This window comes from Rattus norvegicus, chromosome 13, assembly GCF_036323735.1.
Source record: "Rattus norvegicus strain BN/NHsdMcwi chromosome 13, GRCr8, whole genome shotgun sequence".
Lineage (NCBI taxonomy): Eukaryota > Metazoa > Chordata > Mammalia > Rodentia > Muridae > Rattus > Rattus norvegicus.
Window position 1 is genome coordinate 13,686,216 of NC_086031.1, and position 4,700 is coordinate 13,690,915.

General features: G+C 35.0%; 1 non-coding gene across 1 annotated transcript; it reads right to left on the reverse strand.

Moving 5' to 3' along the window:
• Window positions 1-927: 927 nt before the first annotated feature.
• Trnap-ggg8 (transfer RNA proline (anticodon GGG) 8) lies at window positions 928-1,009 on the reverse strand. Its single transcript has one exon. It is a non-coding gene; the product is annotated as a tRNA-Pro (tRNA).
• Window positions 1,010-4,700: the final 3,691 nt, after the last annotated feature.

Genomic DNA, 4,700 nt, shown 5'->3' on the forward strand with positions numbered 1-4,700 from the left:
GTAGGTTTAGAAACGGATCCTGTGAAGGAACAACTTAAACTCAAGAATGAAATTGTTGTAACATCCAGTTCATGTTGAAGATTTCAGCAATCATGAAATAAGTATTCTAGTTTCCAAAAAAGAAAAAAGAAAAAAGAAAAAAGAAAAAAGAAAAAAGAAAGAAAGAAAGAAAGAAAGAAAGAAAGAAAGAAAGAAAGAAAGAAAGAAAGAAAGAAAGAAAGGAAAAGGAATATAGTGGCTCACACCCCCCAGCAATTGGGAAGCCAAGCCCTGTGACATAGGGTGTGTGAAAACAGCCACCTGGTGCGACTGTTTCAAAGAGACATCTGAAGAGTTTGGAAGCCCTACTTCACAGAGTTCATGAAACCTTAACTAGGAGCTGTCTTCTAAAAGTGCCCTTGCTACTGTGTTTGTGGTTTGTCACCTAGAGTGTCACAGCTTCTTTGGCAACTATGTCCAATGAATCTATCCAGGTTTTTGTTGTTGTTGTTTTGATTTTGATTTAGAATGCTGGAATGTAGAGCCTGAGGCATAGATAGGTATGCTGAGAGTTAGTTAAATGGACACAACTGCCATGCAGATTGCCTCTAGCCATTCTAGAAGAAACCTCTTTAGAGCAGAATGTCAAGAGTTTGTGTTAATTCTGGGGACTGGCTAATGAGTACAAGGCTCCATGGCCTTGTGGTGGTATTGATGTAGACTGTACATCAGTGTAGTTCATCTTCCGCTGCCTGTATTTCCTCAGTTCCCTCAGAACTCAGGGTAGCTCAGGCTGGTGGAAATGTATTACAAAAGTTGAATTGAGTCACCACATTTTATTTCTTAGTATGTTTAACATTTTATATCAGATTAAAATTAATAGTGAATTTAAAAAAGATAACTACTCTTTTTTTTTTTTTGGTTCTTTTTTTTTTTTTTTTTTTTTTTTTTCGGAGCTGGGGACCGAACCCAGGGCCTTGTGCTTCCCAGGCAAGCGCTCTACCACTGAGCTAAAATCCCCAACCCCAAAAAGATAACTACTCTTAATAGAAACACATGTAAACATCTCTATTTCAAACTTCTTATTCAATTTATGCTAATTTATGTTTAACCTCATGAGAAACTTTTGAAATAGATTCCATGTGACCATGTATTCTGAGGAAAATCTGTAAAATCTAAGAATTAAGAACAACTAGTAACAATTAGGAACAACTAAAAACTTAGAGAACTACGAGCAGAGTAATTTAGATAAATAGGATTTCCCTTTTTTTCTTTTCTCTTGGTAATATTAGAATTCCTGCTCAAAGTGTCTTTTTTCTTCCTGCAAAAAACTTTCTCTAGCTAACAAAGAGCTAAATAACCTCCCAGTCTTAGAATCTGTGCTTTGGAATTACTGTTGAGAAAAGATATAAACCACCTCTTTATTTAATTCTCAGCTGTTAAGCTATAGACATTTACTACCAAAACCACTTGTTTTTGACCTCAGAATAAGAAAGATTTTATGTGTCTTTTAGAAATCTGCAGTTTCAGCATTTAGCAAAGTTATAGAATTTAAAAGTCAGAGATTAATATTCTACTGCTCTATCCTATGCCCAACACTGAATCCTGACTCAGCCCACTTCATGCTACTCAGCTTCCAACAGAAAGGCCTCTCTTCTTAGACTCTTGACACTTGATCTTTCTCATGATATTCTTAAACAGAGAGTTATTTCTTTACCTTTCTACCAACACATACTTAAATCATATAGAAATCACTGCAGTTAAAAGTACCTCATGCCCTGAAATGTTCATGAACTCAAGTTCATTGTCTATCACAGATAAGCTACTTTTCCATGCAGAGAAACCGTCTTGTATTTTAACCATACTATTTTGAGGTCTTAGTTTTTAAAGGGCTTATCTGACTTAGTACACATCATTGGCCAAAAGTGTTACTAGTATTGTTGATAGGATATATTTAGTTTGCACATTGAATAAAGATTACTTTATGGAATCTTCAAAAACATTTAATTACTTTTATGATGTATTGTGATATATATGAACGATATATGCATGCAAAGTTGTAGCAAATAAAGAAGTGTGTACATATGCAGGTGCTAGAGCCGTATGTCAATTATTCTTTATTGCCCATATGATTGAGACAGAATCTCTCACAGATATAAGGCTTAGTCTTAGCTCATTTCCTCTCCAGTTTATTTCTCATTCAGAGTCTTTTGACAATCTTGAAAAGACTTAGGACTTTCTGTCATTTTCACCGATATCATTTCTCTTCTCTTGTTTAATATGAACTGTTTTGTCTTGTTAGCAAACCCAAAAGATCAACCAGAAGCTGACTCTGATGCAATCGCATTAAAGTCTTTTTATTACAAACTCAAGTTTGAGCTTATTCACAGGATGGTTTGTTGAAGCACCCCTGAACTCTCATCAGGACAAGGTTTTTAAAAGAAATGAGAGCAAGTGAGGGGATGTCTATCCTGACAAGCATCTAATTGAATGACAATTGTTAGCCACCTGGTGGGTGCTCTGAAGCAAAACTGCACAATCACAAATGATCTGAAAGTACATCTGAATCAATCAGACTAATCTCTGGTTAATTGTTTCTAGGGATTAGCTAGGGAGTAACTCTTGTATGGATCCAGAAAAAACTGTGAGGTGCAGCTTGTGTTCAGATATAGGTCAAGTTCTGAGGCTATTTTTTTGTTTTTGTTTTTTTTTTCATTTGTTTGTTTGTTTTGCTTTGTTTTGTTTTTCTTTTCTTTTTTCTTTTAAGATGGAAGCCAGTCCCAAGAAGCAGTAAGTTTGACCTCTCAGTCATTCAAGCAGATGTCAAAGAGTCTATGAGGAGTTACTAAATTGGGACTATGAGAAGGGAGTCTTGCAACACCTGCATTCTGTGTTCAGCTTCTATAAGAACCAAGCGACTCTATGCAAGAATTATAGTTCAAATGTCAAATTCCAGCTTCTATGAGATACTTCATTTCCAAAAAGTTGGAGAGACAGAGCATGACAATTAACATTGATCTCTGGCCTACAAGCTTGTGCTTACACAAAAGCAAGGACAACTTCAACTTTATATATAACACGCACACACACACACACACACACACACACACACACCACTCATGAAGAAACATACTAGTGTTTTAAGTCATTAGTAAAACCAATTTTCTTTAATATCTTTTCATGAGCTGAGATTATCATAGAATAATTGTGCATAGAATAATTTTGGATGCCTCATCATTTAATGTATGTGAAGTAGTAAATAAGATATAATTTTTTTTTTGGTTCTTTTTTTCGGAGCTGGGGACCGAACCCAGGGCCTTGCGCTTCCTCGGTAAGCGCTCTACCACTGAGCTAAATCCTAAGATATAATTGCTTTCACTTTGGTAATTTTATTCAAAATGTAATTTTTGTTTCAAGTCCCTTATTAAAATGAAATAAGAGATTTCTAAAGCTACCAAATAAGTAAGATGCACCTTCCCAATAGAAGAATAACATAGTGAAAAATATAGATAACTGAAATGTCATTTGTCAACATTTATTTCAGAACTTTTCTGCAGAACACCCATGGAGAGCACCCAGGTAGGAGGGAGAATCTTTGTGTTTATTTGTATTCTTATACAAGATTTGCCTTTTTGCTCTTGCTATGCTAAGTTTAAACCAAGTCAAAATTCTTATCAACTTCTCCCTAACTAAAGTCTTAACAGGAGGAGACAGAAATGGGATTGCTAAAAATTACATTGTTCATCACTCAACCTATGTTTTATGTCTCCATCTTTACCTATTATATTATTTCCCATGAACACAATAGAGTATCGTTTTGTATGGATATGAAGGGCAAAGGCATCTGGTTATGAACACTTTTATGACAAAATGAACACTTTTTATTGTAGTCTAAGTATATGAATGGATACAAGTTTGTGTCAATGCATGTGCAAGCCAGAAGAGATCACAAGATTCCCTAAAGTTGGAATTACAGTTCTGTGTTCTTTGACTTATGTGCTGGACACAGAAACATATTTTGAAAGCACAAGTACTTTTAACTGCTAACCATTTCTCTACTTCCCCATAGTTTCTATTTAAAGTATCTACTCTGTGTGGTGTTAATGTTTTATGTTTCTGTGGTATAGACACTCTTTTGGAATGGTACATTTGCCTGTGTGTGTTGTAACCTAAGATGTTGGGACTAGATCAGTGGCTTGTATTTTTACATGATTAAAAGGATCTGAACTTATGTCCTCAAGCTTAAACAACAAGTAATTCTACACACTAAGTTATATTCCAACCATTGATGCTCTATGGAGAAAAAGCAGCAGATAAGATTCACTGTAAATATGCTATGAGATATTCTACATAGAAACTCCTAAATGGGATAATGAAAAACAGACACACTTTAAAATTGAAGCACTAATGATCTAACATAAAGTTTCAGGTTGAATAGAAGCAAAAGGATCTCTATATATGAGGGAAAATAAAATAATATTGAGCATCAGATAAAATAACAAGCTAGCATTTCTCTTACCCTACGTAGCTAACAATGCTTTAACATCAAACCAAATAGGGAAATTAGGCCTTTGCTTCCAGTGTGTTCTAAGAAACATGAAGACTAGACTCTCAGATTATACACTGCAAGCCATGTACTCTGAAGGCAATTTGGTCATACACATATATTCCTAGCAAGAGAAACCCTGAGTAATGTGTTCAAATGATGGATACTTAGGTCT